Here is a 14719-nt window from a genome sequence, read left to right as displayed (position 1 = left end):
TCTTGGCATATTTCAATCACTAAGTCATTTTATCAAACACTAGGCATGCATGGACTAGCTCACAATTTGGAGTTTTCTATTCAACATACTATAGCGGCCCTTATGCTTCACCTAAGATCTTTATCAAACCTATGGGGGAACGTTCTTCACTTATTCAACCATTTCTACACCCAAAACTCAAGAACACATCACATAGAAAAACAACTTCAAGAGGGTCTATCATAAACATCACATGAATTCTACATACTAGGGTCATAGCTCATAAATTTTGTAGGGAAACATAAATCAAAACTCAACAACACATTAAACATCCATTTCAACTCATACAAATAATTTACAACTCATAAACATAAAAATCTTTTGGTTTTAAAAAGGGTTCTTGAGCTTCTTGGATGAAAGGGACCCAAGAATCAACATCTACATACCTTAACCTTTGAAATTGGATGAACTTTAGTACTTGAAACTTTATCCACACTTGAAATAAATAAATTCTTGAAGCCCACACTATGAGGAACTTGATTCTTGAAGAAACCTTGAAGATTTATGGATGATTTTTGGAAAATTAGGGTTCTTGATTAAAACCCTAGTTATACTCTCTTGAGAGAGTTGAAAAAGAAAATAATTGAATGAGGGTTTGAATGAGGGTTCCTCATATTTATAAAGGCTCAAAAAGGGTAGGAAATGACTAAAATACCCTTGCAAAAACTCCCTTGAATTACTGGAAAAATATACTTGACGCCATCCGTGACAGGCCATCAGGTTCGTGATAGGCCGTCACGAATGGTCGTCACAAAAAGAGTCCAAATTCTTGATTTTCTACCCAGGGATGACGACGCCATCAAAAAATGTGTCAGAAATGTGATAGCCCATCAGAAACGTCATCACCGTTTTCCATCGTAACATACTGGAGTAAAATGGGTATAACTCTTTGCTCTGATATCGGATTTATGCAAAATTTGTATCATTGGAAAGATAATTCAAAGATATTTTATTTGATATATAGCAAACCACCTAGTTCCTATTATACAACAAGTTATGATCGATTGAATTTGACCCAAATTTTGATGGTCACTAATTCTTGAACGATAGGAAAGTTTTCAACTCGTTCATGAGTTAGGGGACCTCTATGATCTTAATTCATGCTCAAATAGATTCCCACACGACTTCAAAGTATTTCATACTTAGGAGTATATTTCTTAAATATTTTGACTCGGATTTTTGCTTTACCAAATACGCTCTAAGGCTCAGACTGGAAGAGGATTTTGCGGGGCATTATATTATCTCCCCCTTGAGAACATTCGTCCTCGAATATCATTTGATAAACTGAGAATACGGATCAACAAAACTTACTCAAGAAATGGAAACATCTCAGATCAGGACTATGCAACAGGAATGACTGACATATAGAGTTCTCACACTAGGCATGCATAAACTCTTCTAAATTAGTTTCTCTCATTTTTAAAGAGAAAAACATATCTAGAAAGGCACTCTGAAACTCTAGCCAAGTCATGAGAGCTCCATTCACCCCTCTACTTTTCTCCCACATCACTACCTAATTATGAGCAATATCTTTAAACCTATAAGATGCTAACTCAACACACTCCTTCTCTGACACATGCATAATCTGGGTGATCTTCTGTACCTCTTCAAGAAACAACTGCAGATCCTCACCTACTATTAACCCAAAGAATTCGGGCGGGTTTATTTTCATGAAGCTTCTAATCCTGGCTGCAGAAAAATTCTCATCTTGTTGAGGTGGGACTGTAGCCTGACGATTGCCATGAACATTAGTCACTGCCTGGGCTAGCACTTGGAAAGCTGCCAGAAACTCTGCATATGACACACTCTCATTTTTAGGATCTACTGGCTGAGGGGGCTGATCATCAACCCTATGGACAAAGTCTCTACGAGGAGGCATACTCTGTAAATGAAAGAATAAAGTGGATTATACTGAGGATTAACTTGAGCTCATGCTCACTCGCATGAAATGATCACTGAAAGAAGAGGAACTACTCCTAAGAACATCCTTTAGCCTCTTGTACATAAATATGACGCGCTACACACCCATGTACAAGAATCTACTAGATGCGGCCAGAATCCCTAGGATACTCTTGAACCTTAGGCTCTAATACCAAGTTTGTAACGCCCCGAGATCTCATCCCGAGATGTCATACGGTGCTTATGACCCTGAAGGACCACAAGCTAACCTTTACTGATATCTGTACCTGTACACTGCACAATGTCTAAAAAAATATGGAAACTTATCATAAGGTTCAACACATCTATACATACTCAAAACTGAAAACTGAATACTAATACATCCGTCTGAAAAGCCTCTAACTATCTAAACTGTGGAGTTGAAGGGACATATCCCTAACTAACTTCGTCAACAGAAAATAAACAAAGTCTAAAACAATAGTAGTAAACTGAGAATTATCCTCGAAATAAGAGAACTCACTGCTACTGCTACTGACTAGGACCAGACCACTGAGGATAAATTGGATCCTGTGCCTCTGAACCTATGGTGTCAAATAAAACACCATAGCACAAATGCGTCAGTATAAAAATGTACCGAGTATGTAGACGGGGTAGGCCAATACAAGGGTTCATGCATGCACAATATCTAAACTGAATAATCATGAAAATGCCGCATGAGAACACATACATGAATGCAAAGAACATGAACACAATTATTGCAACTCTAGATACTGAAACTGAGATACCACTTTACTGCAGACTGAACTCACTACTGACACTGAGATACTGAATTACTGACCCATCTGATACTGATAACTGAGGATATGGATGTGCTTACATCAATGACTGAATTCTTGGACTTACTACTTTCGACTGATAGGATTAGAGAACAACCTTTCTAACAGATGATTTTAAAAGCTTTAGCAATGATAAGAAATATAATTATATCTGAATCTGACAACAAGAACACTCAATAAAAATCTGATACTGTGATCAAGCCTGTCTAACAACATATCTCTGAATATAATATCAAATAACTGTATATGAGACCAAGTCTATCTGATGAGATGGCCCATAAAACAATGGAACTATCTGAGTTCCTCAAAATGATAGATGACTATATCTGACAGTCCTGATTTTTGAAGATTGATTCTGAAACTGAGACTGAATCTTACACTGAAACTGTGGGAAATAGTCACTTAACCGACATGCCCCAATCTACTACATGTGGGATCTAACCTGTGCCCCAGTTGGAAGGGTGTCATTATCGCGCTACTGGTAAAGACAACTCTATGTGACCCTCATCTAGCAGGTCCTCAAACAAGAATGGTAGAGCCCTTATCTAGAAGGTCAATCCACCTCATCTACCCTCATCTAGCAGGTATGATATCTCCTATCCACCCTCAACTAATGGGTATGATGTCTCAACCTACGCTGGCTACATAATTCTAGAGCATAAGGATTGCTTCTAAGAATCACACCCTCTACTAGTAGGTGAGTTCCCATCCTTGAGCTCGCTCGGTGCTAGTTTCTAATCCCAACTGAAAGACTCAGAACTGAATTCTCAACTGAACACTGGTTGAACTGAATCTGAAACTGATCATATTACTCAAAAGGTCCGACTGAGTTATGCTAAGATCACTTATTTTCGTATCTGACAGAAAAGATATCGAATCATGGTATCTGACTGACGATACAGATCTTGAATGGATTACTTAAATCATATCTAAGATTAGGATTGAATCACTTGAATATTATTAGAACTGAGCTGATTACAGGTCTGAGTCTAGGTTACTAGCGATACAGAGATTACAGAGATAACTAAGATTACCGAACTTTATTAAGCTTCGCCCTTTTTCTGAGGAAACAGAGTTCTATAGTTCACTGAGTTCTGAGAATCATGGATCGACTAGAATTACCGATAAACTAACACAGGCTCTAGACATCAGCTCTATTTTCGGGTATAAATACCCCCAGGACTCGATAACATAAAAGTAAGATAATCATTTTTCATCACAAATCATTCATGCATCATCACGGTCATTCATTCATCACTACCATCATTCATTAATCATTACAAGCATTCATTCATCATTATAATTCACCACTACCATCATTCGTTCATCATTATAAGCATTCATTCATCATTACAATCATTCATGTATCATCACAATCGTTAAAGCATCACTTCAAGTAGCTGGGCATCATAACATACTTTCTCTCTCAAGATCCTAAGGATATTGCATTAAGCATTTAGAAAACATAGACCTCTATTCATCATCACAACCACAAAAGGGTTACTCTAAACCTTTAAGGATCATCAACATCGGTTGACCATCATATACTAGCCTAAGTAAGACATGGTATTAGATTATACCTCATTCAATGAGATATTACATCAAGTACTTCACACATATATTGGAATTGACACGTATTTGGATATCACTTGATTTAGGGGAAGCTTCATACTAACATGTCATTATTTACTTGCTAACCACTTGACTTGTATTAAAAGCTTAGCATATATCAAAGAGCAAAAAATCGGGAAATTTACAACCACCATATCTTAACTTGTTCACTAGGTTCTTTCAACAACCACTAGACACGACCGATTTTACACCTACTTGGGGATTTCATGCTATCTTGGCACATTTCACTCACTAGGGCATTTTATCAAACACTAGGCATGCATGGACTAGCTCACAATTTGGAGTTTCCTATTCAACATTACTATAGCGGCCCTTATGCTTCACCTAAGCTCTTTATCAAACCTATGGGGAACGTTCTTCACTTATTCAACCATTTCTACACCCAAAAGTCATGAACACATCACTTGAAAAAATAACTTCAAGAGGGTCTATCACAAACATCATATGAATTCCACATACTAGGGTCAAAGCTCATAAATTTTGTAGGGAAACATAAATCAAAACTCAACAACACATTAAACATCCATTTCAACTCATACAAATAATTTACAACTCATAAACATAAAAATCTTTTAGTTTTAAAAAGGGTTCTTGAGCTTCTTGGATGAAAGGGACCCAAGAATCAACATCTACATACCTTAACCTTTGAAATTGGATGAACTTTAGTGCTTGAAACTTTATCCACACTTGAAATAAATTAATTCTTGAAGCTCACACTATGAGAAACTTGATTCTTGAAGAAACCTTAAAGATTTATGGATGATTTTTGAAAGATTAGGGTTCTTGATTGAAACCCTAGTTATACTCTCTTGAGAGAGTTGAAAAAGAAAATGATTGAATTAGGGTTTGAATAAGGGTTCCTCATATTTATAGAGGCTCAAAAAGGGTAGGAAATGACTAAAATACCCTTGCAAAAACTCCCTTGAATTACTGGAAAAATATACTTGACATCATCCATGACAGGCCGTCAGGTTCGTGATAGGCCGTCACAAATTGTTATCACAAAAAAGATCCAAATTCTTGATTTTTTGCCCAGGGCTAACGACGTCATCAGAAATGTCATCAAAATGTGACGATGTTGTCAAAAAGGGCGTCAGAAATGTGATAGCCCATCAGAAACGTCGTCACCATTTTTCAGCTTGACATGCTGGAGTAAAATGGGCATAACTCCTTGCTCTGATATCGGATTTAGGCAAAATTGGTATTGTTGGAAAGATAATTCAAAGATATTTCATTTGATATATAGAAAACCACTAGTTCTAATATACAATGAGTTATTATCGATTAAAGTTGACCTAAATTTTGACGATTACTAAAACTTGAACAATAGGAAAGTTTTCAACTCGTTCATGAGTTAGGGGACCTCTATGATCTTAATTCATGCTAAAATATATTCCCAAATGATTTTAAAGTATTTCATACTTGGGAGGATATTTTTTAAATATTTTGACTTGGATTTCCGCTTTACCAAATACGCTCTAAGGCTCAGACTGGAAGAGGATTTTGCGGGGCATTACATAAATATTATAAGTAAATGAATCTTTAGTTTGTGTATCTCATTTGTCTCCTTACTTTAAAGCTACTCTACATGTTAGTGTTGCTCCGGTGTCCATGAGTTAACTAATTTGTGCTTATCTTTACTCTTGGTTTACTGTTAATTCTTTTCAATGATGTCAAAAGAGGGAATACTGAGTTTATGTAGTAGGACAAGGCACTAGGTAAATTGAGATACAACCAGAAGAGAGTCATACAGATAGGGGAAAGTGTGTAAATGCAAAGGTACCAAATAAAATAAAGGTGCACGATGACAAGAGGAAGTTTTTACTGTAAAATAATAACAAGTGACCAGGTCCCTGTGTTACATGCTAGAGGAAGCATGATGATAGGGGGAACATTCATCCTTGGATGGTAATCGCTCTAGTTAAATGTGATCAATGTGTACTGATGCTCAAAATTATATGGTTTGGTTTGTCATCATAAAAAAGGAGGGAAATTTTTATATGTAGTTTTGATGATGAGCAACTAAACTGCAAGGGATCAGGTCCCTGGCGTACAAAGTAATGTACAGCTGGCACACAGTATTTGCACTATTTTGTCCTCTGGTGTAACAAACTTGTAAGTGCTATTTTGTACCGACTTGGACAGTTGGTCCAATGATATTTTATCCCTAATCATCACACAGCTATAAAAGGAAAAAGATACCTCCTTAATAATCAGGTTTTTTCTAATTCTAAATAGAGAGAAGTGAGGCAGCAAAAATACTTTTTCAAGATTTCTTAAGCATTTCTCGTGTTCTTAGTTTTTACTCTTTCTGCACTGTCTTTAGTTTTTTTTCACTCTATTGTTTGATTGCATGTGATTGATTTTAAGGGACCTGGTCCCTTAATGTACGGAGCAACTCCAAAAGTTTTCATCAACATTCATGTATTAAACTCTACAAATCATCAATTAAGTCATGTAAATACAAGTACCCATCAAGAGATCCATAGAGAACACAATAACACACAACTAAATCATTATTTTACTACTTTCTTATTTTATCTATATGAACTCCATGCTTGTATGTCTATACATGAAATCTTCCATCAACCATAGTTATTAGGTGCAACTAATCCAAGTCTTCTGCACATTAGACTATAACCTACCTCCACTGAAGATCTTGGAGAAAGAAAGCCACATTAAGATTGTTGTTTCTTTCCCTTCGTGCCTCCATTAACCCAATCATCTAGAAATCTAATAATTATAGGAGTAATTAAGAATTTTTCCTTTAAATATCTACTTAGAAAATTCAACCCACTAATTCTATCCTTATTCATGGTCTGAATTATTAGTCAAGGTTAATTAACCATTAATTAGTTGAATCATACTCAACTCATACTCAACTCATATCCATTAATGGAGTTTCAAAGATAAAGGTTTCATTTTTAAAAAACTCAAGGTTTTTAAATATCAAATTTCATATTTTAGAATAACTAATTCATGATAGGAATCATTACTTAACAATCTAGAAGTAATTCTAGGTGATATTAACCCAATCTATAGGTTTTTCCTAAAATAACATGAACTTAGGGTTCAAATCCCTAATAATTTATCCATTAATGATCGTTCAATAATTTTAGGATGTTAAACAATTAAAATATGAAGAAGATGATGGAAGAACTTACCTCAACAGAGAATTTTCACTCAAGGACTTAAAAAAATGCCACCACCCCTACCCCCACCCCACCCTCTGGGCTTTGGAATGAATTTTTTATGTTTAGACCTAAAACCCCATCTAGGACTGACTTAAAAGCTAACCATTTACTGCTGCAGTAGCAGATCTACCATTGTAGTTGTACCGCTGTGGTGGTTTATTTTTTTAGCTCGGACATGTTAGTAAAATAGTCATAACCTGTTACTCTGAAGGTCAATTAATGAATGGTTAGATGAATTGAAAAGAAGACTCAAAGATCTTTCATTTAGTGGGTATTGAGCCCCATAAATCGCTATATTCTAGAAGTTAAGCTTATTTATATTTGAGCCTAGTTTAAACTTAGTTCAAACTCAATCTGTAAAAATATTTCCAACTTAACTTTGTGCAAGGGGCATTGTATGACCTTAGTTCATCTGTAATGCACTCCCATACTAAAGAATTAATCCTCTAACTTATCATGAAAAAGTTTATTATGCTTTTAACTAGATATTTTCAATAGCAACGGAACGGATCACTACAGATGGAAATAAAATTTTGGAAGAAAGTAAAAATTATTTGAAGTTTGATCATTGTTTAATTGAATATATCCTTATAGTATTATAACTATAACATTAAATCATTAATAGTAAAACGTGAAATTTAAAGTTAAATTGTTTTGAATATATAAAAATATGTCATTTTTTGGGAAAAAAAATACTGTGGCACATAATGAATAAAAAGTAATATACTTATCACTATTAGAAAATGAGGAATTAGTGACCGACGAAATCTCGTAGCTAAACACTAAAAGTTTCATGCTAATTCTATTTAGTTAGAGATTAGCAATAAATTATAAGAAAATTCAATTAGCTAAGAATGTTTTTGCGATGAATTAGCTGAGGATTACCGACAAATTCTTTAGCTAATTCCATATTTCTTGTAGTGTATGTATATATAGTAAAAAAAATTGTTCTAGGTGTCTTTGCCACTGTTAATAATGGAAACATTGATGTTGTATTGTGTATTCTAGAAGAGTTTATCTGATAATTGGATATTTTTTGTGTTTAAATCAAGAACACTTATGAATTTTCCAACACCTTCAACACAAGATCAAAAATGACCTTTCAAGAAGTGTGTTTTCAGTATTTTAAAGAAAATTAGATAAAGCAGAAAAAGTCAAGTCTTCCGAATTCACAGAGTGTCCTTAAGGAAATAATTTTCCACAAGTACCCTAGGTTATTGAATTTTCTTCTTAGGATAAAATGGCTTAACAATCTAATTGTAGTGGTACCTCAAACGATCGGATTCTCTTTGAAATCACGCAATAGTTAGATGGTCACATGAAGTATTTTAGAAGACAAGAAATATTTTCAAGTGCAGAAAAATTCATACTAAATCTGTGAAAAATGCAGATTTATATAGCCATTAAGTGCCACTTTTGAAAGGTGGCAATGATTCACCAAAAAGGTATATCCTTTCTAAACAGTCATGTCTATTATTCAAAAGAGTGTGTCTTTTTCGAACAGCCACAACCATCTAAACAGTCATATATTTTCCCGAAATAGTGTGTCTTTTGCTCGAAGAGTTATGTCCCTTCCAAGTAAATTTTTATTTTCCATTCTCACCAATTGAACCCAACAATCCCCTATATGAATGGGGAATAGATACTCTTTGTAAAACTTTATGGACAAGTATGTGATCATCAAGCAAAGATTGATTGCATCTGGATAAGTGGGTTTCCATTTGAATGCACTTGGTCAATTGGTAGTTTGATATCTTTGAACCGTCGAGCTTTAATGTACACCTAGACAACATATGTCACACAACCAGCCTTTTACTGTTTATGGTTCTCAAAGTTTTATTAGTTTCATCCATAAACACATCTCGGTCTCATGAGAGCTTAGAGAATAGGCCTTTACTAATATTCTCCTTGAAGCAGTTTCCACTTCTCCCTCACATAGCTGATTTATAAACATTCAATCCTATATTTTAAACTATTTGGTCAAATCTATTAAATTTAGATAATCATTAAAAGACTTCACACCATAAGTCTTGTCCTTGTTTACTAAACATTATCTACATCATGAGAATGGGTTGGGTATATTGACAATATTGAACCTGTCAGACACAACTTTTTTTTATCTCCTTGAACCTAGATCTTGGGATGTCCAGTTTGTTAGGTAGAGTTACCGCCATGCTGACCTGTCCTAAGCCGTAAACCCATTTCCTTGGATGTCCTCTCAACTCCTTCTCTAGTTTGTCCTTTTGTAAGTGGATCCGGCATATTATCCTTTGAATTCATATAGTCAATAATGATAATTCCACTAGAGAGAAGTTCTCTAACGGTATTATGTTTCTATCTTATGTGACAAGATTTACTATTGTACAGCATGCTCCCTAACCTACCTATTGCTGCTCAACTATCACAGTATTTGCATATTGGTGCCGATGGTTTAGGCTAATAAGTAATATCTTCTAAGAAATTCTGGATATATTCTGCTTCTTCACCAACTTAATCTAATGCGATCAATTCTGATTCCATCGTAGAGCGAGCAATACATGTCTGTTTGAATGATTTCCAAGAGACTGCTCCTTCACCTATTATAAATATATATCCACTCGTGGATTTTACTTTATTTGATCCGGTGATCCAATTTGCATCACTATATCCTTCAAGTACCGTGGGATATTTAGTATAATGCAAAACAGAGTCTTGAGTGTATTTAAGATACCCCAAAACTCTTTTCATTGTCATCCAATGAGTTTTTTTGGGATTACTTATGTACCAACTCAACTTACTAATATCACATGCTATGTATGGTTGTGTACAATTCATTATATACATTAAACATCCCAATACTTGCATACTCCAATTGTGAGTCACTTTTGCCTTCATTCTTTTAAAATGCGAAGCTCACATCCAATGGAGTCTTGGCAATTCCAAATTCCAAATACTTGAATTTATCAAGTACCTTTATAGTATAATGAGATTGTGACAATGCCAACCCTTGTAGAGTTCTATGGATTCTACTCCTACGATCACATCTGCAACTCCAAGGTGTTTCATATCAAACTTGCTCTAGATCATTCGTTTGTAGCATTTATGTTAGAAATATCTCTACTGATGATCAACATATTATCCACATATAAAAAAGTAATGATTTGGTAATTTGGAGTGTCTTTAATGTATACACATTTATCACATTCATTTATCTTGAATCGGTTTTTCAACATGGTTTGGTCAAACTTTGCGTGTCATTGTTTAGGTGCTTGTTTTAGTCCATAGAACGACTTAACAAGTTTACACACCTTATTTTTCTTTCCTGGAATGACAAAACCCTCGGGTTATTCCATATATATTTCTTTGTCCAATTCTCCATTCCGAAATGTTGTTTTCGCATCCATTTGATGGATTTTAAGACCATATACCGCCGCTACCACCGCCAAGGCAATTAACATTTGAATTGATGTTATACTTGTTACTGGCGAGTATGTATCAAAGTAATCAAGGCCTTCTTTATGTTTGAATCCTTTTACTACAAGTCTTGCATTGTATTTGTCATTAGTACCATCTACTTTCATTTTCCTTTTAAAGATCCATTTTGAACATAAAGGTTTATTTCTTGGAGGAAGATCAACCAATTTACACATATGGGTACTTAAGATTGAATCAATCTCACTATTGACTACCTCTTTCCAAAAGGATGAGTCTGACGATGACATCATTTTTAAAAATATTTGGGGCTCATTTTCTAAGAGAAATATTACAAAATCTGATCCAAACAAAGTTGACGTTCTTTGACGTGTACTACGTCTTGGATTCTCATCATTATGTACATCCTCACTTGGTTCATCTCAAGGTCGTTTAGACCTCCTACTAGACTGTTCATGTTTAGTTTTATATAGATAAATGTGTTCAAATAATTCAACATTATCTGATTCAATTATCGTATTTTTATTGATATCTGATTATTCAGATTTATGAACCAAAAACTGATATGCTTTGCTACTTTTAGAATATCCTATGAATATGCAGTTCACCATTTTAGGTCCTATCTTTTACCTTTTTAGGTATAGGAACTTGGACCTTCGCTAGACACCTCCATACTTTGAAATATTTCAAGTTGGGTTTCCTTCTTTTCTATTTTCATAAGGAATGGATTATGTCTTATTATGGGGCACTCTATTGAGTATTCGGTTAGTTGTAAGGATAGCTTCCCCCCACAAGTTTTTCGATAAACCTGAACTTATAAGTAAGGTATTCATCATTTTCTTTAAAGTTTGGTTTTTTCTTTCTGCAATTCCATTAGATTGGGGTGAATACGGGTCTGTAGTTTGATGAAAAATTTCATTCTCTACACATATTTCGGCAAAGGGAGATTCATATTCTCCGCCCCTATCACTTCTTATATTTTTTATCTTTTTCTCTAACTGATTTTCAACCTATTTTATATTGCCTAAACGCATCTATTGTTTTATCCTTACTATTTATCAAATAGATATAACAATATCTAGTACAATCATCAATAAAAGTTATAAAATACTTTTTTCACCATGAGATGGTGTTGACTTCATATCACAAATGTCAGTGTGTATTACGTCTAAGGAATTGGAATTCCTTTCAACGGACTTATGCGGATGCTTAGCATATTTTGATTCCACACATATTTGACATTTTAATTTATTGCACTCAAAATTTGGCAAAACTTCTAAGTTAATCAGTTTTCATAATGTTTTGTAATTGACATGTCCTAATCGTTCATGTCACAAATCATTAGATTCAAGCAAGTAAGAAGAAACTGAACTTTTATTGATTCCAAAATTCATTACATTCATTTTGAATAGGCCCTCAATGAGGTAGCCTTTTCCTACGTACACTTCTTCTTTACTAAGAACAATTTTTCCGGAAATAAATACACATTTGAATCCATTTTTGTCTAGCGAAGTGATACAAAAATCAAGTTCTTCCGTAACTCCGGTACATACAGGACATTGTTCAAAGTCAACACTCTAGATGTCATTTTAAGGCAGACTTTTCCAGTTCCTTCAACCTTTGCAGTTGCGGAGTTGGCCATATATAACTTCTCTTTGCCTTGAGTCGAAGAAAAAATAGCAAACAACGCCTTATTTGCACAAACGTGACGGGTGGCACTGGAATCCATCCACCACTCTCGAAGATTTCCCACTAATTTGCATTCAGACAGCACGGCACACAGATTGTTTATTTCTTTCTTAGATTCAGCCATATTTACTTGGTCCTTCTTTTTGCCTTTCTTTAGGGCACGGCAATCCGTTGAATTATGGTCAATCTTTCCACAGTTAAAGCATTTTCCCATGAATTTCTTTTTAGGCTGATTGCTTTTCTATCAAGCTTTCTTCCATTTTTTGGAGTTATTATGATCGTCTTATACAATATTTGCTCCAATTATGGCAGAGTTTCCTTTCGACCTTCTTTCTGCGGCTTTATTGTCTTTTTTAATGCGCAATCTTACTATAAGATCTTCGACTGGCATCTCCTTTCTCTTATGTTTCAAGTAGTTCTTGAATTCCTTCCACATAGGTGGTAACTTTTCTATTATCTCCACGACTTGAAACGTCTCGTTCACAATCAAACCTACAACAAGTGTATGTTAACATCAAGAACATTTTTAATATGTTCAACTAAGGTATTCATCAAACTCATACCTTCAGCGAGGAGATCATGGATGATCACTTACAGTTTCTGGACTTGAGATATAACAGACTTGTTGTCAATCATTTTAAACTCAAGGAATCTTGTAACAAAGAACTTCTTGATTTCAATAACTTCAGTCTTGTATTTTCTTTCTAGCGCACTGCGCAACTCTTTTTCCGTCATCATTCCTCTATACACATATTGTACATTTCATCTTGGAGGCCATTTAGAATGTAATTCCTGCATAGTAAGTCGGAGTGTTTCCATGACTTTGGGCACCTCTGGATCTCCTTCAGATGCGAATCTTTGAAGACATAGAGTTGTAAGGTAGAAGAACATCTTCTATTGCCACCTTTTGAAATCAACAGCCGTGAATTTTTTGGATTTCTCTGATAGTGCTATTGCCCGTGGAGCATTTGTACGACTCATTGTGGCAACATTAGTTGCTGCCACAGTCGTTGCAACATCATTCACTTAACTATCAGAAGTCATTTTTCTATCACACCAAGACAGTAAATTTAGTATATCAAAATACTACTTATAAAGTTGTAGCAATTTTAAACACCCCTTGTTTCTAGTTTAACGATGAAGTTTTTATGACTTTCAATCGTCAACCGAATGACCTCTAACTTGTGATGAAGATTTTATTTCCTCAAATCAACTGTTAAGTTCAAACGGAGTAGAAAGATTAAAGCTTTAATCTCCAGAAATCAAACAATACAGATTATGGAAAAAAAAAACTTTAGTGAAAAGAAAATTTCACCAAACAAGAAAAAAAATATTTTTTTTTCACTTACTTCCTTAAGATTGTTGTTTTCGGGTACACAAAAATCTGTATTTTGGCAAAACAACTTCAACACAAGTTCAAGAATAAATCAAGAACACTTATGAAGTTTCCAACACCTTCAACACAAGATCAAAAACGACCTTTCAAGAAGTGTGTTTTCAGTGTTTTAAAGAAAATTAGATGAAGCAGAAAAAGTCAAGTCTTCCGAATTCACAGAGTGCTCATAAGGAAATAATTTCCCTCAAGTACCCGAGGTTGTGGAATTTTCCTCTCAGGATAAAATGGCTTTACAATCCAGCTGTAGTGGTACCTCAAACGATCGGATTCTCTTTAATCTCACTCAACAGTTAGATGACCACACGGAGTATTTTAGAAGACAAGAAATGTTTTCAAGTGCAGAAAATTCATACTAAACCTGTGAAAAAATGCAGGTTTATATAGACATTAAGTGCCCCTTCCGAAAGGTGGCAATGGTTCATCGAATAGGTGTATCCTTTCTGAACAGTCATGTCTTTCCATTCGAAAGAGTGTCTTTTCCGAACAGCCACAACCATCCAAACAGTCATACCTTTTTCCGAAATAGTGTGTCTTTTACTCGAAGAGTTGTCCCTTTCAAGAAACTTTTCATTTTTCATTCTGAACCCAACAATATCTACACCCAAAATAATAATCCATAGAGG

Source organism: Capsicum annuum, chromosome 4, assembly GCF_002878395.1.
Source record: "Capsicum annuum cultivar UCD-10X-F1 chromosome 4, UCD10Xv1.1, whole genome shotgun sequence".
Taxonomy (NCBI): Eukaryota; Viridiplantae; Streptophyta; class Magnoliopsida; order Solanales; family Solanaceae; genus Capsicum; species Capsicum annuum.
This window is presented reverse-complemented; position numbering follows the sequence as displayed.